The sequence below is a fragment of the Serinus canaria genome, chromosome Z, assembly GCF_022539315.1.
Source record: "Serinus canaria isolate serCan28SL12 chromosome Z, serCan2020, whole genome shotgun sequence".
Classification (NCBI taxonomy): domain Eukaryota; kingdom Metazoa; phylum Chordata; class Aves; order Passeriformes; family Fringillidae; genus Serinus; species Serinus canaria.
In genome coordinates this window covers 34,967,925-34,990,819 of record NC_066343.1, presented here as the reverse complement: position 1 = coordinate 34,990,819, position 22,895 = coordinate 34,967,925, and the positions used below count along the sequence as shown (strand labels likewise).

The window sequence follows — 22,895 nt, the reverse complement described above, 5'->3', positions numbered from 1 at the left end:
TTTTTCCTCTCCTCCCTGCTTTCCAAGTAGAACTGGCCATCTCCATAAGCCCTCCTCTGGTTTGCATATTCTTTTCCTCTCCCAGCTAACTAATCAGATGCACTAACGACATCACAATTTCCCAGTCTGCTAATTCCATATATTTCCAAGGCACTTCCATACCAGTGCTTTATCACCTACACATCTGCTCAGCCTGCACAACCCTGCAGAGGAACACAAAACCAGGCTCCATACAAGAAACAGGGAACCTGTCTGTCCTTCCAATGCGGCCAACAGGTACTAATTTTGCAGCAGTGCTCAATCCTCTTTAGCCTGCTTCATATATAGGCTAATACTAATTTTTTAAGAGGATCAATGCAGAAAATGCCTAGTGGATTATGAGTTCACTGCTGTACATGAACAGAGACAAAAAGAAAGGAAGAACAGAGAAAAATAAAAAATGTGTCCACTATTTCTTGTACCAACAAACTTGGTTCTAAACTTCATACATTATCTTCAATTAACTATGGGTACAGTCTTTATAAAGGTTCCTGAGTTCCTTGTCTGCTTACATTTACCAATTTTTATTATTATTTTCATCTGTTTACAGTTCTTAATTATTTTGTCATCTGTTTTGTTCCCCAGGCCATGGGAACTGGCTCCCTCAGTACAGAACACCATACTCTTGAAGTAAAGGCTGCTGTTTGGTGCTTTAAAAGACTGATGTGTCAAAAGTCTCAGAGCTACAGTACTGAAAAAAACACTCATGACCCTTCATTCAACACAAGTCTTCTTCACCTCCTCCATCCCATAATAAAAAGAGAAAGCATTACACCTAGTAAAAGTAAGTTCTGGTATATTTATTAATTTTGTTTTCAGAAAGACAGACATACCCAGAAGCTCGTTGGACCCCAGCTCGGTGTTACAGGGAGCGGGAGGAAATAGAGCAGCTCTTGGACACCCTTGGCTAGAAGATGAGCTCAACACACTTCTTACTGCAGGCAATATCCTCCCTCATGGTGAAGGCAGGCTACAGCAGCACATCCAGAAGCTAAACAGACCTTTCCATTCCTGGAACTTTACAGGCAGATAAAAGAATATAAAAGCTATTTGGGCAGAATAAAATTAAATGTAAGACCTCATTAATCCCATTCTGGACAGCAAGATCTGTAACTTCCCAATCCAGGATGACAGTACACATTAGTCTGAAATAGGAGGTTATACTTTTTCTCTTTGTAGCTGAAGAGCTATGGGAACAGAAAAAGTAATTCTTGGTTCCTTTCATCAGTCTATCCAAGAAACAAGGACAAAACCTTCGTATCAGAAGGAAAACAATTAAAACAGCTTCCACATCTAGCCTGTACAGCTGTATCAACACACAGGCAAGTTAACTGCAAATGGAAGCTTTGGCAGTGCCTTTTGGCATTCCAAAGCTCCTTCTGGTACTCAACCAGTTGTGTGCTCCACTGAAAAGCAGCTCTTCAGCCACTCCAACTTCCCAAGCTCAAGACATAAGTAAAGTTAAGTGGGACTTTCCTAATTCTTTTCAATACACTTCTTTTACCTATCTACCTAGACATTTAGGCACAGGACTACTATGCAAAGCCAGATGAAGAAGACCTTATAAAACACTGCTTTATCATCAGAGAAATTACTAGTTAGAAAAAAGGAGGCAGAAAACTTCAGAGAAAAAGCAACCAAACAAAAAGCCAAAAGCACTTCCCAGGTTCCCAAATGAGCATACCTTTCTTCAGTTAATTAACATGCCATACAGCAACTGAGTATAGGGCACAACAGAGAACATTCCCCCATTCAAGCTGTTTAATATTACCACAATTCAAGTTTCCTATCTGCTTTACTTGTTTTTGTTATAATCTTTACATTTCCAACCATATTCTCACATGCTACCCAGAATTTAACACACTGTGAAAAATTGTCTCAGTCATGTCTACAAGTACTTGATTTTTAGTTTAGTAAAACTCATAGGAGATCACCGCCCATTCATGAATAATGTTTTCATGGTCATATACCTTCAGAAGCTACTTTCCAACTCATTTAAATCACAGAATATGAATTCAACAAGATCCAACACTTGGGAGCACTGGAGGCTTACAAGACATGTTAGTCAACTTTGGCAATTACTTTGTACGTCTGCACAGCAAAACCTGGGATAAGTAACTTCACCTCTCAACATTCAGGGGAAATACTTTATATTCTTGTTATCTACAAAATCCCTATTGCAACAACTAGCCTGAGATTCCCTTTTTCCTGGAGAAAACCAAAACTAAAACAGAACAGTCGGCGAAGTTCCAAGATAACATAACTATGATAGAAACACTCCAAGATTTTATTTCTGATGATTTAGAGTCCCACTTAGAAAAGTCATCCTTAAAATTCAGATTATGGCACAACCACCTATTGACATATCCAACACCTTTTGCAAACTAGGTGACATATGCAAGTATTACATCTAATGCTAGCAGCCCAGAGCAATAGTTGATTTTGACATGACCGAAAGAGACCTCCCACTTGCTTCACTGCAAGAAAACAGCTAATAAAATGTATTTTAAAATGAAAATATTCATTTGGCACACACCCTCTAAAACAGCTGGGAGAGAGGACAGGAGAGCACTGCAGAGCAAGTATAGTGTAGCTTTTAACTCCACCCAAGTGGCCTTCAGCAGATGACAGATTCTCTCAAGTTCTCCAGCTCCTCCCCAGAAAAAGGCTGCATAAAGCAGGGAACTCTGAGGCTCAGCTGCTCAGGAGGCAGGCCAATATGGGATGTGCCAGGGAATCCAGAACATCACTTCTTTTTGCAGGACCTCTTAGTGGTATAAATCCACACATTTTGGCAGGGTAGTGTTGTATCCATGCAAGGTTAACAAGAAAAGGTTATCAAGTGCTCAATGTAATAGCTTTTTATGCAGGGACTGGGATGGCAGGAGGAGAGGAGACTGAATCATAGTACCAGCAAAGAGGTGGCAACACAGCATATTAAATTAAGTCTGTGAGCACACCTGAAATTAACAGTGTCCAGAAAAACCTACGAATTCAGTTTTGAAATAGAACCGCTCACATCAAACACTTAATTTGTTTTGGAAGTAGCTACCGCCCTCCCCACTAGCTACAATGGCTTTTGTTTCTTAAAAAAAGAAAACACATGAGAGAAATTTAAAAATCAGCTATAGACCTATTTTGGTAGGTATGAATGCAAGCAGCTTTTATCAGTAGACTCTGTAGCAATCCTGGACCATCGAAAAAGGTATAAAAAGTAATAGCTTCAGAGGAGGGGGGAGAGATGGTGAAATACTTCCTCTACAAGCCAAGAGACAACAGTGAAGACAGACTTCATCTGTCAATCCAGCTCCTCATTTACAAAGCCCTTTTTTTTTTTCTCTTTAAGAATATAAACGCAGTAACATATTCCCATGCCACCCGTTTGCTTCCAGTGGAAAAAGTCACCTATACTTCAATCTCTGTTACCGGAAAGAATGAGTGGCCATCCATACATAGCCTGCTCGTCCCAGGCAGCACTGTACAAACGCTCTTCCCTGCACAGAAGGGAACATGGTACGTACTGTGTTTCACCCAACACGAGCCACTCGGTTCTCCCTTACAATGCCCCTTTCTAACTCAGTTTGTAAACGATACTCCCACTCCGGCTCGGCCTCCACATTCGCCATCCATGCAGCCAGCACAGCTTCCTTTAGGCGCACTTGCGTAACTGCCTGAGCTCGCACTCTTTCTAATAAAAGAAGTCATTAAACAGTTCTCTAACAAAACCTCCATACAGGTATCCAAAAGGGAGTATGAGATCAGTCGCTATTTCTGAGCCCGATGGGCACAAAGCACTCAACAGACGTGTGCTAATTACTGTGAGAATTCTAATTTTCTTAAAAAAAAAAGGCTTTATTACTACACTGATTTCCAGAGCTAATAGAAATAGCTGGGTGCCATAAACTTAAAGGTGATGTTTCACATTTTTCAGCCGAAGTAACTCCCCATAAGAGGTACATGACAATAAAGACATGAAGGAAGACAGGAAAATGTTTCAGCATTAAACCAAAAAACACACTTGAAAAATCCCTGCAACCTACAGATCCATCAGGTTGCCTCCTACACCAGGGCAGGATCCAGCTCCTGTTCCCCTCCCTGCTAAAGGCAGTCACGTAATAGAAAGGAGCTGCAACAATGAAGTTACCACGGCTGCAATCATCCACTCAATCCCTCTCCCTTAAACGCCCATGATGCGTAGTTTTGTATACGCGGAAAATGCCATTAAACAACCCACACCTCCGGGAAGCCGTGAAGACATCCCCTCAGAATTCGCTGAGGGGCAAACGGAGACAGAAAACTCTCTCTTCACCAGTATCCTGCAAACTCAACACCTCTGTGGAGACCTGATTTCAACTCTCCTAACAGCTAAAAAATAAAGCAGCACATAAAAGCTCTTCAGAACACATGCAGCCGGTTACCCGACAGCAAGCACCCAGTACCGCATACTGCTCTTCGCTCAATGAGGGACGGCGGCTCCCAGCAGAGAGCGGCCTCCCCGAAGCGCCCGGACTCATGGCAACCTGAGCTGCTGGCCCTTGGAAACCGACCGCTTCCCAGCCAGGCGAAAACGCCTCGCATCCGTTCTCACCACCCTCGGGCGCGCCCCGGGCCCCCGTCTCCGCGGCAGGTGCGGCAAGCACGGGCGGCAGGGGCCCGACTGCCACCCTGGGCACGCACCTGGCGGAGCCGCAGCCGGCGGTCGCAGCCGCCGGAATCAGCGGGGCTCGGGGGTGGAGGGAGGAAAAGCAGATTTATAAACCTGGCAGCCCTCGCTCATTTGCTGCAGCTGGAGGCTCCTCCTCTCCCTCTCGGTCCGGCCGCGTCGCATGCGGGGGCTGCCAGCGCCCTCGCCCCCCGCCCGAACCCAGCGGCGGCCCGGGCCCTGTGAGGCGGCAGCAGGGACTGCGTTCCGTAGGTGCGGCAGCGCCGCCCGCCCCCAGGCCCGGGTCCCCCAGCCCCGCACCCACCTCGACGGGAGAAGGCGCGGCGGGCACGGACGGTCGCTGCCCCAGTGCCGACCGCTCCCTCGCCGCCACCGCCTCCTGCTCCCTCCGCCCGCCCCTCGCCGCCGTCTCCTCCTCCCCGGCCGGCACACAGCCCGCCCCGCCGGGCGCTCCTACCTGCGGGGGGCTGCGGCGCTCCCCTCGCACGGCCCTCGGCGCACTCCCCGCGGCTGGGGCTGGGCCGGCGCAGCCCCCTCCTCCCTCGCCGGCGGGGGCAGGGCGGCGGCGGAGGGAGGGGCAGGAGGAGGAGGAGTTGGTGCCCGTGTGTAACAAGTTTGGGTTGCCCCGCAGTATGGCGGCCGAGTGGTCCTGGGGGCGGGCCCGGCCCTCGCTCCCGAGGGTCTGGCAGCGGCCTGAGCCGTCCTCTCTTTGGTGCTGCTCGTCCCTCCCCCGCGGCCGGCGCAGCCCCGTTAACGGCAGCGGCCCCGCGGCGCGGCCGGAGCGACAACGGCGCCGGGTGACATTAGCCCGGTCACGGCGCCGGCGGAGCGGCTCCTCCCGCGCCACCTGGGGCTGAGTGCCTTGGCAAGGCACCGAGGCGCCTCTGCCGAAAGCAGGTGCGGTGTCCCGCAGTTCAGCCGGGCCGAGTAAGAGCCGCCTCAGCTCCTCGCACCTAGTGCCACTTGTCGCATTCCACTGCTCCTCCTCCGCCTTTTCGTCGCTGGCAGGATGGATCCGCTCGCCGCAGACCACGGGGAAAACCGCCCCTGGGATCCAGCCTCTCGGCACCACGGGAATGAAAGAACTCGCATCGAAAGCAAGTGTTACTGGGATTATTGCACCTTAAAAGCATAGGTTCGCTTAGGTGACTGCTTGGCGGTATATAAAAGGAGGACAGAAAATAGGTCAGTAAATGCACAGATCTCACCTGCAATCTTCTGCTGAGTCACTGATGAGTTATTGATTACCATCATGTTCGTGCACGCCTGGTGTGACTGTTCAGATGAATGACATGGACCAGCACATGGCTGTTTGGTTTGAGACTGGGGTTTGGTTTGGGTTTTTTTATTGCTGTGGAAGTGGTGATACCAGTATCATGAGATTGCCATAGCTTGGTTAGCAGTAGTCATTGAAGCAAGACTGAACAAAATATTTAGTTTGTCAGATATTAGCACTTGCTTTACTGGCTGACCTTTAAATTCCAGCGTTACACAATACTGTATTTTTACAATAACATGCTAGTCAATATATAATAATTCACATTAGCTGTAGGTAAGAAATAATCTTGAGAAGAAATCATTGAGGAGATCAAGCCTCTTAAAGCATGGAGACATGATAATAACTTCAGATTAAGGAAGTTACATGCAAGCAACCTTGACATTTCAGGGTCTACAAAGTGGTAGCATCTGAAGGAGGGTACTAGCGTAGACAACAGTCTGTTGTGTGGTAAACAGTGGGAAATGAATTTTCCTGCACTACATTTTCAAAATGGTGATGTAATTTAGTCCAGCTTTATATTGGATAACCAGTGTTCATCACACCATTGACATCAAATAGGGCCATAATGCTGTCAAAGCATTGGATATGGAGCATGGAGAAAAAAGTAGTCATACCCAGCTCTGGGGGACAGCAGCAGCGGGGAGCAGGAGGGCCTGAGAAGCCATGGTCTGCAAGGAAGGGGGAGAACCACTTCTGATGAGTCTTACAGGGGCATAAATGAAAGGGTCAAATGAACCCATGCTAGAAAATCCTTGCTGAAAATACAGTAGCGTGATAAAAAATCATTATCATATTGTGTTGGGAAAATTGCTGTAATTTATACCATCAGAAGACTAACCTGCATCTCCACTGGGACTGAGTGCTGGTATTAATATGCTAGCAAAACCTAGTGTAGACAAGACTTTAAGCATGTCCTGAGGGATACAGATATGAAATGATATTCCAAGGGAAGAAACAAAGATGCTTTTTAAATCTCTCATTTTACAAAATCTAGGCATGGGCAGTTCTTAGCTCTGAGTAGGAAAATCACAGGGGTTTTGTCAGGTTTCCTCTTGAAGCCTTCAGTCTGCACAAATTTCCAAAACCCAGGAGTGGCACAAGGGAACTGGAGAAAAGGCTAGCACCAAGACAAAATTTCCATTATTTCTAACTCCAGGTTATATATCATTACCTTTTAAGAATTGTATTGTTAATGTGTATAAATTAGCTTTCAATCTCTATTCTCAGCAAAATCTGGAGAGTTTTACAGATTTGAAGGCTGGAGGTAAAACAAGGAATTGATATTTGTACCTTGTCAAATGGCAGATTCCCAATCACATTTAGAACCTTCTTTTTAATATATATTACCAAATGGAATTTGATGAGAAAAAAAAAACACTGGTAATAACAATGTTGGGAACTTAGAGCTGGTACCATGAGTTGCATCATTGAGAATTCCTTTTGGTTACAATTATAAGTAATTTCTTTCACAAGACTAAAAAAAAAATGGCCTCTGACACAAAATTGAGAGGTTTTCCAGAGGTCTGTAATATTAATCTGGGTTGTATGTGAGCCAGTGGTGTAGGGCTAAAGATACTGGTCCTCATGGTAATTATAACTGATTTTGTTTTCCTAAAAGAGATAATAATCTTCCAAATACTGCATGCTGTGGCAATGAGATCATACAATGCACAATTATTAATACATGTCCACATCAATTCCATAATGGGCATTCCAAGGACATGGAGGAAACATGGTTTTAAAAACCTCTACTATAAGCATAATAAAGTCTAATCTTAAAAAGGACACATAATGCTTTCTGCAAAGTAACATTATGTAAAGACTGCCTGAGTCCTAACACACTTCAGACAATGTGTTGAGGTTGAATATACACACTGGTATTTTAAGTCTAGGCAAGCTGTATCAAATCTGTGCCAGGAAAAATAAAAAAGCAATTAAGAAAGAAAAAGGGGTTAAAGAAAGCTGTAACAACTGACGGTGCTCTTAAACCTGCAGTCCTTAATTAAATTCACAAACAAATAAGCTGCAGGGTAGAAGATACAGGAGCAGAGTAGGGACTGAGAGAAGACCAAAAGTGTTTCAGAAGCCAGATCTGAGACCGAGGGCAGATCTGTCCAAGAGTGAGTGAGTGAACAGGTGGTAGGTTATTAGTAAGTCATGAAAAGGGCATTGAATATGCCCAGAGGTTTGCAAACTGATACATAATGCAGGGAATAGCAGGGTGCATGAGAGAATGAATAGATGAGGGAATAAAAGAATAAATAGGTGGCATTGAATGAATGCAATTGTGAACAATTCTGAATAAAGTCAATGTTTCAAGCTATACCTTTATATTGCTGTGATGGCATTACTTTTCAGATCACTTGTCATCACTCAGCATTAGAGGAAAACAGCACACATTGCTGAAAAAAAATCACTTTTCACTACCAATTGTGGGAGAATGAAATTATAAAAATACGGATTTAAAATACATTTTACAGTCTGATAATAAAAAGGTTTGGAAACGTTAGTACAGAAAAATAAGCACACAAAAGGCATTTAAAAGCATTGTCCAATAAATTAATGTTGATTCACATTATTAAACTACTAGAATTGACATAGACCTAAAATTATTTGCAGAGCAAGAAGATGCCATTAACTATCCTAATTAGGAACCTGATACACAACAGTTTAAAGTGATTTGTACAAGATTATACACTAAGTCAGTGACAGAACCACAGATGGATAAAGCCTTGACCTTTTACATTTGTATCCTCCCCATCAGGCAGAGAAAATGCATTGACTTCACTTTTGCAATTACAGAGTCAGTGAAATGAAATTATAATAGTCAAGGGGTTTTATCTCCTAACCTTGGGGTTTTTTGGGTTTCTTTGGACTGAACGCTTCCTATATCATTATGGATAAACATGGCAATTATACACTCAGAGACTTTAAAAGAGTCCCTGTATTTACCATGTTTGTATGCCTAAGACAGAAGAAGAGGGAGCTAAGTAAATGCTACACAGACATCTGCATTTAGATGAAGTAGAGTAGGGGAAGTGCATGCCTGGATGATGTGGCAGAGGAAGGTCCTTTTCTCTGCCTTTGGTGGATCTGTGCGGCTAAGAACACTGTAAAGGTCACAGAATATTTTTCTTTTATTTTTATTTCCTAATCTGGAATAACAGATTTAGCTACCCTGTAGGCTAATGTCCAACTATAGAGTTATCTGTAGTCTAGTCTATTAAATCTCACAGCATAGCCTGTTAAAAAGTTTGCTAAAAGGATAAGGGACACGGTGATTTTAGGGAAGGATGGCAAAAGTGATAGGGATTCCCCTCACTGAGGTGCTGGTCAGCATTTGTATTTTAAAATGAGATATTACTAGCAAATTACATTAATAACATACTTTGCTCCTAGGCAAAACAGCAACAACAAATATTTTCCGTTTTCACTTATCAGTGTCCAAATACAGAGTCTGCAATTCTTACACAAACAGCTAAGTTATGTGCGTGGTTACAAAATTAAGAAGCTAACCACTCCAGTGGTCTTTTCATAGAAAGATGGCATGGAAAGACTTTGAATCAACAGTCAATGAATAATAAATGAATTATAAAAGACACTTTATCCACTCTACATGGTGGAAGAAATACATGGCCTAGTGAAGAAGGCACGTGTTTATTAATGAGAAAAATAATAAAAAAGGTGTCAGCAGTGCTTACCTCAGGGGACAAGGTCAATGAGGCAACATCAATAATGCAGTACATTAAAAATAATGAAGAAACTAAAACTCAATATAATTTTTTATGTTTTTTGAAAATGCAGGTACATTTCCAAAAAGATCAAATTAATGAAAGTTGTTAAATGGAGTCGTCGCCAACAGAGGAATTATTTCTGATTACATTTTTTTCATATGTATAATACCAATATCAAACTGTTGGTGTGGGGTAACATGTGCTAGTCATGAATAAATATGAAACCAGAGGGGTAACAAAGGTGTTCTGTTGTTAATACAGGAACAGCAAATGTAGGGTTTGAGAGTACTGGATTGAGACGTTTGTAAACTTTATACTAAGCTTGCGTTCTTCCTATATGGATCCTACATTTTTATTGCCTGCATTACAATATTTTATGATGTTTTCTTATTTTTCTTACTTCTTTTTGTAGACCAATAACTTAATATGATGCTTTACAAAAACAAAATAAGGAATGGAATTATAAGGGATTTTTCTGGTGACAGACATGACTGTAAAATACAGTAACCACTGACCTGTCTCCTTTATGTCTCAGATCATAGTGTGGTCTGAGAAGGGGGAAATGCATCGCCACAGTAGTGGGTGAAGAGTCTGCATTTTTATCAGTCAGAATAGCATTTTAATTCAGTTGCTTTCCATACACACAGTTTACTTGGAGAGGATCACAAGACTAGTGGGATTCTTTGACTTGTACCAATGTCGGTGATTATCTTTGACTGTAACTTCGCCTGTGTTACCTGTAGAGTCCCAGCTTTGAACCTTGATAGCAAAACAATATTACTGTTAAAGCTCCTGTTCTTGTACAGAGCATCTATCTCAAGTAATGTCAAGCCAATTGATTCCTGTCAACACTCAGACAACCATGAATCTGCAAAATGAGAAGTCAGCAGTGGAAATATACTGTGAATAAAAGGTGGAAAAAAAGGTGAAAAAAGGTGAAAGCAGACTGCTTTCCTCTCCTTGTGTGACTTCCTTGTGTGACTTTTTTTTTTTTTTTTTTTTTTTTTTGGTGCTGTCGTCCTTTGTCCTTCTCACTCCCAAAGAATGCAAAAACCTGATGTAACTTGCTTCTTGAACTAAGTTGCCCTAATAACCACCTCTTTGGCTGAAACTAAACCAGGTCATGATTTCCCACTGTGATGTCTGTCACAGGGACATTTTTTCCCTGCCCTAGAGTAATGTTTTCCTTTCTACCGGTTGCTCCTATTAGGTTTCTGTTACTTTATATAGAGAACAAAGCAAAGGATCCAATTGCCTCACTATTATAAATTAAATAAAAGGACATACAGTGCAGGAGAGGATGGGTTTTTCTAAGCTGATATGAGCAATTTGCTACTATCAAAACCCTCTTGGGAAAACAGAGCTCTGTTCCAGGGAGTAACAAAAGGAAAAATAAAAGATAGACTGGTAGGGACCAAGGCTAGTCTTTGACAAGAGACTCACAAAGATAATTTTAAAGGGTCATTTTAAGCATCTCCACCTTGCTGTCCTCCCTGAAAGGGAAAGAAAAATGCAAAGACTGATGATTACTGCCTTCAAAGTGCATCAAGAGGTTTGGCTATCAGGAAAAGATGTCTTTTATCTGTCCAAAAATTCCCCTGCTTAGTTTTTTATTCGTGTTTCTTCCGAACTGCCGGACCATACAGGAAAAAAAAAAAAAGAGTTTAGGAAGAGGAAGCAAAAGTTTCATAGCAGAGTAAATTGGGATTTTTTAATATAATCCTGAAAATTCTCCATCACTTAACAAAAACTACTTATAATGAAAGGGATTAAGTTCCTGTTATGAAATACTGATTTTGTAACTCAAATCATCAAGCTGATCAAAATTTTATCCATTAGCCAAAAGTTTTTATCCTGAAGGTCTTCTCATTTTGAAAATTAATGTTTGTTAATTAACACTAAAAAATACATGTATTCAACTACAGATGAAACAATTTGTTTAACCATTTATCTGGGAACAACTTCTCTATTCATTTTCTGGTGTAAATTTGCAATGCTTTAATGTCAAGGGAAATTCTAAGGCGAGAAAGGAGGTGCCCAAAATTCTTGGTAGTCTTCAGGATGATGCAGCTTGATAGGAAATAATGACAGTAGAAGTCTGTTGCTCACTCAAGTTTACATCTCAGAGATGTCAGAGAGGGGGCTGTGGTCATCTGTGCACTCTGCCATCCTGAAGGATCCTGGTAACTAATTTACCTGTGCTGAGCCTGGCAAAACTGTTAAGTAAAACCTATTAGCTCAGATTTTGGTTCTGCATTCTTTTATGTGACATTAAAGTGATTTGTTACCTAAACAGCTGTCTCTCTTCCCTCTGCCACAGTGTGGTCACTGGCATAAAAGGGAGACAGGAAGGAGCATGGGAGGGGCTGTACTGCACATTTGGGCTTATGTCCTGGACAAAAGTGGAACCTCTTCCTTATACCTCATTGCTGAGGAACCCTGACTCTTGCTACATTCAATCAGGTATGGCTGATACAGCTATAGCTACTAACCTTAGGGATAAACTCGGAAAACTGGGAGAACATAATGTTTACCCTTTATTTTTCTTTGATTAAGGCTTAACATTTCTATTTTAGGTAAAGAGAGGTAAGAAGAAGGCTAAGGAAAATGTCAACAAAGGAATTATGACGGACCATAGCTGATAGCCATTGTTCTTTGTTTTGGCTTTAGGAATGAAAATAGAGAAAGGAGAGTCAAGTAGAAAGCAAGCATTTTTAGTAAGAGGTAGCCAAGATAAAGAAAAAAAAAGAGGTAGAAAAAACAAGATCAGAGAAAAATATCAGGAAAATGTAATGACTTAGCTGGGCCTGTTATTTATATGTTTCTCACATTTAAAATATGAGTTTTTCCACTGAGATAAGGAGAAAGATAAGAAAGATTCTGTAATTAGGAGCAATAAAGAAAGTTCACTCCCGGACTTCCTAGGGTTTTGAAGTTGCTTTCAAGGCCTGTTGTTTCTGGTTATTATATGTCTTCAGTGTTAGGGTAGGTCTGAAGTTTCCAGCTTCTGGGATTCGTTGAGTGATATGCCTAGGGGCAGACGTTTTTGAGCAATGTTTTTGAGAATCACTGGAAGTCTGCTTGCATTGTGTATTCTATATCTATTGTGTACACTCCCTTATTGGAAAAAAAAAATACCCTACAACAAAAAATGACCCTACAACAAAGGATAAGGAAACAGTATTTGCTTCTTTCTGTGCCCACTTTTTCTTTGACCTTGCAGCTGCACAAATAGCTCAGTCACAGGCTGTCTGAATAGATTTCAGGGATCAGAATCATATCAGCACCTTCTGCTCACTGTCACACTTCATACAGATGCTTCTGCCTTTTTTCTGCATGAAGACTCATCATTTTAAGGCAGAGACAAACACAAACACAGTGCCAGACTCCCTGGCTGGTGCTCCCTTACCTGGTCCAGAGCCCAACCTCATTTGTTTGTCTGCAAGTTAGTCACTTGGAAATCATTTTATACATAACAGCCAAGGAAGTCTGGTAGTATGAAATTAATAGATAGTATGTAATGTTGAAAAAGCCAATGGCATCAAAAGAGCCACTCATGAGTCTCTCTGTGAAGCAAAAGAAGAAGCCAAGCCAAAACCCAGACATGTTAAGCTGCCTGCTATTTTTGCAAAAATAACAGATACTTTCACCAACGCTAAGTGATAGATCTTCCAAAGTCTAAATACAGATTCAAAATGCAGGCTGGGATTGCCCATTTGTGCAGGAAATTACCAGTGGTAGGAGCTGGGGAAAACAATGCCAGGTACAGTAGGCCAAGTTGAGAAGCCAAATTATCTCCAATCTCAATGCAATGGACTGGTGGCACAACTTGCACTCGTACCATGTATCATTAAAGTTTCATGCAATGTACTAATTTAAAACATTTAAAAATAGGATAAGCAAATGCTGTTCTAAGGGATTTTAAGCCTATTAATACCATGTCCTAGTTTTGAGGCATTATTGTCTTGTGTCCTTGTTGAATCTTGCCAATTACTTTGTTTTCAATTAAGTGGAGAAGGCAAATAGAATTTACACAAGATCCCTTTCTGTGCCTTTTAATGGAACTTGCTCATTTCTTTAGAAGTGAAAGATCATCCTCTTCATGGTCTTCAAACATTAGTCTGTTCAAAAATTTCTGTGGGATGGTCTCAACCGTTCCCAGCTCTCTGACCATCCACTGAATTTGATCAGAGAGTGGTGCAAGACAACTTGCCTCTGCCATGCTGCACTTTGTGGGCGCAAGGGAGACTCTGCTGCCCCTCGGTGTCATTACCTCTCTCCCCTTTTCCCAGGGTTTTATAGCACCACAGCCCCTCTCCCCTTTTCCTGAGTGTTAGCAGTGCGCTGACAGCTCAGCTTGGCACCAGAGCAAGTTGAGCAAAACCCTGACCTGATACAGAGGAGCAAAGTTTCAGGGCATACAGCTTCATTTTTAGCAAAAAGTACAGATGTGGAGGACAACATATTCCTCTCAGGTAACACCTCCCTTCTCAGCAGGATTTGTTAAAGTCCCTGCAAACACAGCTCTCTTCAGAGAGCTTTCCCATAGAAGGAAATGACACAAGAAAATGCCATTATTTAGAATGTTCACAGTTTTTTTCCTTAATTTTGCCAGTTCCACCTCTATCATATTCTGGGTTTTACTGGTAATTCTTGGCCGGTCGCTTTATCATAATAGAGGTGTAGCTGGCACTCAAGCAGAAATTGTCCTTACAGTGGCTAGCTGGACATATACTTAGGGAAAAATGCAAGTAGTGATTTAAAAACATGTACTTAAGTCCTGATAAATCAGAATAGGATTTTTGTCCACATAGTTAACACTCCTTTTGATGTTTCAGACCAAGGAAATTAAATCACACAAGACTTTTTTCCCATGTTCTGGCTGACTGGCTTACAGCAAGGAGTGTGTGAAGACTTCAGGGTGGTTTTGGAGTGCTGATTAATGATAATTTGAAACTGACTGAGCGCAGGTATATATGCCTTGAGTTAAAAAAAAGTAAACACATTGCTGTCAGTAGTGTGTGGAGTAGCAGGTTTTATGGGGGTGCAAAAGAGCCTGTCCACAGCTCCTTTCACTTGACAGCCCTTGTGCAATGTTTGGGTATCTACACTTACACCTTCCTTACTCCTGTCCTCAGGCATCCAAGTGACCTTTATGGTGACACATTTCTCAAATGACCAAATGCAGATACACAGTCAATAGGCATGTTTGTTGTGCTTGTTTCATAATGTGAATGGAGGTAAGGACATGCTCTCAGATTCACAAAACACCTAAATGTATCCACCAACCAGAACTAATTCACAGTATGAATTAATTAACAAGAAGTAAAAGCTCAAAAGGGGGAAAACCGATGATTTTCACCCTTTATTGTGTATTGCTCCTCCCTGTTCTAAGAACAGCTCAAAATGAGTTACAGGAACTGTGATTTGCATTGCTTGGTCGTGTTTATACATGTTGCTAAACCACTCTCTGTGCTGGTTTAGTTACACCCAATACCGACACCAGTGATAAATGCAGGATTTTATGAGGCAGTTTACAAAGCTCAGATCCTTATATACTAAGGATTTGGCTACAGATAACAGAACAGCATATATCGGAGGGAGCTGTGCACTTCCCTCTTTCTGTTGGTAGGTTTTAAGTATTAAAGATGATTGATTCAGTCCTACCCTGTGTATCACAAAGGTCAGTGAATCCAGCCAGGGTTTTCTGCAGCTAGTGCAAATGATAAGCATCATGGTTTTTTTCCTGGAGCACAGTGCAGTAATCTTATTTGAAGACAGAGTAAAGATGGCAGGATGCAACTCCTCCAGGTTCAAAATTAAACACGGTGTTTTATGGTGTGGGAAGCTTGTCCAGCTGGTATTCAAAGTGTATGTAATTGCTTCTCACAGTTCTGCTTTGAAGAGAGACTGTCAAGTTTTCGTGATTATCTGCCCAGCACAATTCACAGACATGAAAGTCACATATAAATGTTTACAGACAGATATACATACCCACCATGCAAGATTGTTATTCATCCTACTCTCTTACTTTCAAAGAGCTGGGAAGGAGAAGAAATGCTGTACTGGTATATACAGCCTCACGAAGAACAAAGGATTGCATAGAGTAAAATAATGCAGCACAAATCTCAAGGGAATTAATGATGGTTTGGTTGTTGGTTTTTCCCCCCACCCCACCATGGAGCCTGTAAGTCTGAAAACCAAACACATGTGGGAATCAAACAGATTTCCTGTGTGCGTGGTAATTCTTCAAGAGCAAGTCTGTAACAGCAATGCTGCCTAACCAGTGTGTTTTCAGATCACAGTAGTGTGTGACCTGTTTAAAGGAAGAGGCAGCAGCTAATGACCACTCGGATACTTTTTAGGTACTTGAGAAAATTGTAGCAACCCTCCAGCTTTTTACATCCCTCCACTGTGGCTGCAAGCCACCGTGCTCCCTTGCTGAAGGCAGCAATAAGCTTAGGCAGATTAGCCCAGCCAAAGTAATGAAATTACATGTCGCAGCTCAGTTCACTGTGGTCAGTGCCCTCAGCCTCCATTTGGAGAATAATTTTCGTTATAGCAACTGTTCTCAAAGCTTGGTAATACCAGCTCTTGCCTCCTGCTAGTCTTTGTAGAAATAAAATCCTTTCTTCTCCTTTTTGATTAAATAAAGTATCTCACAAAGCCAAAATGACAAAGCTGTAATGGTATTAGGAAGAAAAAACAATAAATTTGTCTCTAACCTCAGAGACAAAAATACTAATCAGACTTGATAGTGCAGAATCAAAAGGAAGGAGCACTGATTGATAACTCTCTGGGCATAAAGCTATCCTAGCTGAACCCAGATGCAAACACATCTTCCCTAACGGAAACATTACCACATTTGCTAGCAATTTTATTGCTGGCCATAGCTGTCTCCTGGCATACAAAATACAGTGAGTTCATCCTGGAGCAGAAATCTCCCTGAACATTCATATGTTTAAGGCTACCAAGTGTTTGGATGATCCAAGCCTGAGGCAGCCCTGCTTCTGGGTCTCCCCATTGAAATCAGCTTTCATTCCTAATGTCTCCTCTGCACACACATGGATCTGTCTTAGGTATGGTGCCTGTTTGCAGGTTTCTTCTTTTTTTCTTTTAAGCTGGGGCATTTCCTCAAGCAGCTTGCAACAAAGCTGCTCTAGTAGTCTCCCCACCAGAAAGAAGTAAGCGGCTGGCAGGTAAGGGGAACAGGAACACCTTCAAGTAGTCCTGCCACCAAATGCTCCATACCATAAAACATCAGCCTGAGTAATTATACTTTTGTCAGCACTTCTCTTGATTTCGGGGATTAGTACAAGGAATACAGGCCATGCTGGAAAGATCAAGGGCTGCGATGACTAAGGAGTTAATTAGGGAGGTCAGAAACTCAGTACTTTCCTGACTCTTGCCAGACCTACTACTGCTGTAGAGATGTGAGTAAGGCCATACAGAGAAGGCCAGAAGGTGAAGCTGGGTGTGAAATCAGTGCCCTGCTGATGTGGCATTCAGGGCTCGGGGAAGCTGTTCCTTGAGGAGCGTCTCCTAGGAAAGTCAAAGTGTTGCTCTGACAGCCCTCCTGCTGTACCCTGCCGACTCAGCCATCTTGTTTATGCATTCCTCCTGGATGCCTTTATCCTGCTCGGCAAGGCTTTGGGTGGCTTCTTATCAAATTAATTTCCCATCTTTCAGAAGTTGTTATTCATTAGTAATGCAGAAAAGTTTCCCATGCACTACAGCCTTGTAAATGGGATTGTCGCTGACAGCAGTAAATGCCTTGTGATGTTCCCTTGCCAGGAAGGTGGTGTGTCATCCCACTGCCAGTCTTCAGAAACATTTTAATTTCTCAAGTGAAATGTAATAGTGGGAAGATGCAGTCTGAGCTCAGAAATCAATACCTACTGCTAACAAAGCCGCTCCTTTGGGAACTTATTGGTATGAACCAGCACAATAAATTGGGAGAAATTATGTATCATCGGGTTTTGTAGAAAACACTTACATTATGATATTATTTACCATTTGTGCAGCATCACAAAATGGTAAGAATTACTTGTTCCAATACAAAGTATTTTGAAGTAATTTAATTTTACTCAGCATGCATACAATGACTGCTTAAACCAGAATTAATATTACAGAAATCTCTTGTTTATTTCTAGCTTGTTATGTTGGAGTCTAAAAGTATTTGCACTCAATGGTTTATTCATAAACATTCTTGATCCTTTTTGCTCAAATTGGATAAAGTCCTTACTTAAAATAAGTATTCTGCAGTACTCCATCTTTGTTTACTTTATACAATGTCAGGCTTCCATCCTTGATGTAGACTGGAAACATACTGTTATTCCCAGCCTGACTCCTCAGTCCCTGCTGGGTTAACTACGCAAATTGATAGTAAGTGGTAAGCAGCCAAAAAGCACTTTAACCCTTTCCAAGGTCCATAACTGTGTTTATTATGAATGAAGATGGTTATTAATTAATAAATACAATTTTAATTAATTGCATGCTTAGTGAGTCTGGAGTCAGTTACAAAAGGAGAAAACAGTTTTTTCACAAAGCTTAGACTATGAAACAAGGAGGCACTTCAGCATGTAGAACATACTGCACTTGGCTTAGCTGAGTTCATGAAGGAAGGATGTGGCAAAAAGTAGCTTTTTCTATCATTTTAAGAATATAACATTTTGGTTTTGGGAGTTTTCTCTTTGAGACAACATAAAAACTTTGAATTTCCTCCGAGATGTGCTGTAAGCCTGGTAAAGTGCCCTTTCATTTGTGAATCATGTTTCCTTGGGAGCCAAAATGAGAAAGAAAGATCTCCAAGGCAGATGTGCAGTTTTTGGCTGGCTGCCCTGCAGAGGTGTACGTAGTATCTGGAGAAAAGTAGAGATTTCTCCCCGCCCCCCCCCTTTTCAAGAATTTAATTTGTGAAAGAGGTCAAGCTGCAGGTATAAATGAGGTCCGTGGCACCTCCAGTTTGTGGATTGCCCAGAAGGCCGCTCGGAACCGCTTTTGGGTTGTCTGAATGTTGGCACTTCTGCTTCACATCCCCCCCGCCCCAAAAATATCTTTTGTTATATTTGTTATTTTCTGAATTTCGGTGCTTCTGGTGCTTCTTGGCCACTTTCCAAAAAGGCAGCGCAGAAACTACGGCGTGTGACAGGATTGCCACCTGCCCGGGTCTTGTCAGACCTCCTGCGGCTCGTTGCTGGAATAATCAGGTAGGAGTGGAAGTCTGAATTTTAATGAAGCTTTTGCTCTAGACAAGAGTGCTACGAGGGATCCGATGGAAAAACAACCTTCTGCTATGGCTAGCGTTTGTGTAAGCGTCAGGGCTTAACCTTCAGCTATGAAAAAGAATAAGAGAGGCTGATAACAGTGACATTGTCCTCCCTTCAGGGGGGCATTGGCACGTCTCCGGAGCTTGTGTTACCCGCCCGCTTGCATGAGAACAGGCAATTTGCCCGGGCACTTTAGGTTAATGGTTATGCACATTCTGCACCGAATTCTTTCCTTTAACAGTAGGAATTCCCAGCTACAGCCTGAATTGCGGGAGCCCGTTGCAGAGCAGGGACGGATGTGCCCTTCCACGCTGCAAGCCCCGGGCGGCTCGGGGGCGGCTCCCGTCTGCCTCCGCCGCCGCTCGGTGCCCGGCCCTCGGTGCCCGGCCCGCCGGGAGCCCCCGCCGCGGAGCCGGGAGGGCGACCGGGGGACACCGGCGGGGACACGCCGCTTCTTTGTTTAAGCCGTGCTTGCCTCTAATTTATTTTTGCAGCCTGCCTCTGTTGTGCAGCCAGATAGACCGCACCGACGGAACCTTGGCAGAAGTGTGGGCCTCGCTCATGGAAGAATCAACTGGAAAACCTCCCTAAGTATATAAACGCCATGTTGGGGAGAAGGGGTGGTGAAACACGGTATTACAAGAACTATCGGCTCAATATCAGTAATGTTTTGACTAAAATTAGAAAATATGACCTAACAGATAATCGGATGTGAATCCAGAAGAATTGCCGAAGATAGCTATGCTTAAGAAGGTGTTAATTGGTCATGGTGAGGCCCAGAGCCCAAAGTTCATCACACCTGGCTAACACCTGAGTTCTTCTATTTGGAAGAGGTGTAATAAGAATGAGACTGTCAACGTGTGAGGAAAAAAAAAAAAAAAAAATATATATATATATATATACACATCTACATCTGTATATACATATACGTTTTACATCCTTAACACTTCATTCTTCTTAAAAAAATTCAGAAGCCGTTTTTTTCTCAAGGTAAGCCTGTCATAGGTGTAGGTCACATACAAGCTGGAAGCTTTTTGATCTCAGACATTGCTTTTGTTTCCCAGCTGGCCTTTGATTGTTATGGAGCACAGCCATGAAAACATATCAAAAGCAAAGAAGGGTTTGAACTGCAGACACAACCATCAATAAAACTAACTCTATACAAAACCTGGGAAAATCCAGAGAGATTTCCTAAAACGAATTGCACAAACCAAACACCCTGCGGCTGAGGAAGTTTCTGCTGTACCAATGCCTTATGAATCCACAAATATCATGGCAAAGATGGTGTATTAACTGCTGCTAATGAGTGCAAACATCAGTATAAACACTGGGAAATACTGTTGGTGTTTAAAAACAAACAAAAACCGGCGTGGAAGAGAAAAACTCTCCCCTCCCTTTGCAGGACCTGTCTGGACAGGCTGCCAAATCCCTGCCTGCAGCAGGTCCCCATGGGAGCCTGATCCCAGCCTCTTTTCCCCATCCCTCTCCAAGGCGGGAGCTCAGACACCCTGCCTGTCTTCACTGATTCCCTCTCTGCCACCACCCGAGATCCAAGTGAGTGCCAGAGGGAAGATTGGGGGGTCCTTTTTCTTTCCCTGGTGTCTGCTGCCTGGGTGATTTAGTACATCCACCTTTTTTTGGTTCTTGCTGGATGTTAGACCTGCTGTTCTCTATAGGATATTTTTCATTTCTACTTGGAAATGTTTTTTTCTTCCTTCCTGTTATTACGATTATCCCCTGGGTTAGATGGAAAACTGTATTCTCTTTGTACACTGAAGAAATATCCCTTTCCCACAGCTTAGTTGCTACCCCCACAACTGACTGAGGTTTGCTTTTGTGGATTTTAGTTATTCTTTCTCCCGAGAGTCATCCTGTAGATGTTTGCATTGTCTCGAAAGGGCATTGTGATTTGCCTTTTTTTTTCCCCTCCTCATTGTCCCCATGATATGGCAGTTTAAGGGACACCAATTTTTTTTCCTTTACATCTGCCAAAATGACTCATATAGCTCCTGAGTCTATAGATGGTGAATTTTTCATCCCCTAAGTAGGACATTCCCGACAACTCTTCCCTTCTGACAGCAGACCCCTGTGCTAAGCGGCAATCTGTCATCTGCTGCTTTGGGCAGCCATCCTGAAGAAGTGCTCTTGCACACGCTGGGAGCAAGGACAGTGATGTGCAACTGTTGGGATGTATCCTACATGGGGTTTGTCATGTGTGGAGAGCTCTTTTGCACGCTCCCGTTTCTGAGCACTCCGGGATGTGCTGGCCTTGCTGGGGAGATGCAGCTGCTCAGGTGCTCATACTGGGCTGCCCTCAGACTTGGATGCACCTGTCAGGGAGATGCAGTTGATAAGGACAGGAATAAGCCCATGAGTCAAGTGGTGCTGGGAAGTCTGCAACAGGCACTGGAAAGGAGCCTTGCCCCTGAGCACTGTGCTAATGGCTTAAACCACCGTGTGAGTAAAAATCAGATGTGATCTCACCTGAAAACATGTAAGGTACCAAGAACTCATTTCTGGTCACCCTTTAGACTCCATTGCCTCTAGTAGGGCAATAGACCAAAATCTGTGCCCTGTTTCTTTCTGAAAACTCTACAGCAGCCCAATTACATGATGGGACACCTACAGACATGCCTGTTTTCATGCCTTTCTAGGTCTTTGCAGGGCCAAAATTCCCTCAATCACTTTCTTACCATAAAGTTATTGCACAGTTTTGGTAGATTAAAACCATCAATCTAATGAGATCTAGTTACAACAGGAAATAATTTTAATATGTGTTGAATGAAATCCCCCTCCCCTATGTTATAAATTTCTAGATCTTCTGAATCCAGTTTTCAAGTTTCTCTGGTTTATTTCTTTCCTTTTTTACTATTTGACAATTTAACTGAGAACACAATGTACTTTAGACTGCCTACTCTTATTAAAAATCAGTAGATTTTTCACCCACGCTTTTCTTCCCTTGCTTATCTGCAGAGCAGATGCAGACCTATTTGCTTAAATCAAGGCTTGCAATTCCCCAGAACATCAAAAGAGCAGCCCCTATCACTTTGGTCGCTTTCATTATTGCAGCTTGTCTCCATGATCTCCACTGCATTCTTACTGCAAAAGGAGGTCTCTTTATCACTTCCCTTCCTTTCCTTCTGCTCTTAGTGGAATCTGCCTTAGCAATCAGAATAATAATGATTTATCTCCAAGGGAATGTGAATGTAAGCCAAGTTCCCTTGGTACAGGGAAATCAGTTTGGTATTGTTTACTCATCCCCTGTGGATTCACCAGATGGCATAAGACAGCATAATTTGGATTCTGTGCTCAAAAGAGAGGGAAGGCTGGAGCCACAGGAATTGGTAATGTGAAATTACCAGGGACAGTTCTGATCTTTTTTTTTTCACTATATGGCATGTCTTTCATCTTTGTCATAGAAGATGCAAAGAACCAAAATTTATTGCAGCACACCTGGACCCCTAAGATGTTAAGTAAACCATTTTAGCATGGTCATTTATGAGTTATTTTGGCTACTCTTCTAATAACTACTTCTTCTGGAGAGGATGCTTTTCCTGGGCTGGGTTGAAGGTCCTGAGCAGGTCAGCAGAGAAGAGGCAGTGGGAAGTGAGGCATTGCAGCTGTTTCCTTCTAGGCCAGCACAGCTTCAATTCAGTAAATAGAGGATTTAGGTTTCTGTTCTTTAAATATCCCAAGCATAAATTATTCACTCAAAATACATTTGTAAAAGAAGAAACACTAGGAATACAGAAGTGAAAAGCCTTAGCAGAGCCTGAAACAGCTACAGCTTTACTGACCACAGCACAAAGCATTCAGTGTAGCCTGATGTCCCAGCCCTGAGGGATGGAGGCGATGATCTAATCATTCTTGTCCATCTTGTTGCTGCAGTTTTATTATTTGAATTCTTTTCA

The 22,895-nt window shown here is 42.5% G+C and overlaps 1 protein-coding gene across 5 annotated transcripts in view; it reads right to left on the bottom strand.

Annotated features, from left to right (window-relative positions):
- Nucleotides 1–5,250, bottom strand: part of SEMA4D (semaphorin 4D) — a 90,542-nt gene extending 85,292 nt beyond the window's left edge. Inside the window, exon 1 of one of the 5 annotated variants that reach the window (XM_030236789.2) lies at nucleotides 5,160–5,250. The gene's annotated coding sequence lies outside the window, so the exon portion shown is untranslated. Of the gene's footprint in view, nucleotides 1–872; nucleotides 1,024–4,716; nucleotides 4,852–5,006; nucleotides 5,113–5,159 lie in introns of those variants that run through there. The other 4 variants (XM_030236787.2, XM_030236796.2, XM_030236788.2 and 1 more) reach the window with 4 other exon arrangements.
- Nucleotides 5,251–22,895: the final 17,645 nt, after the last annotated feature.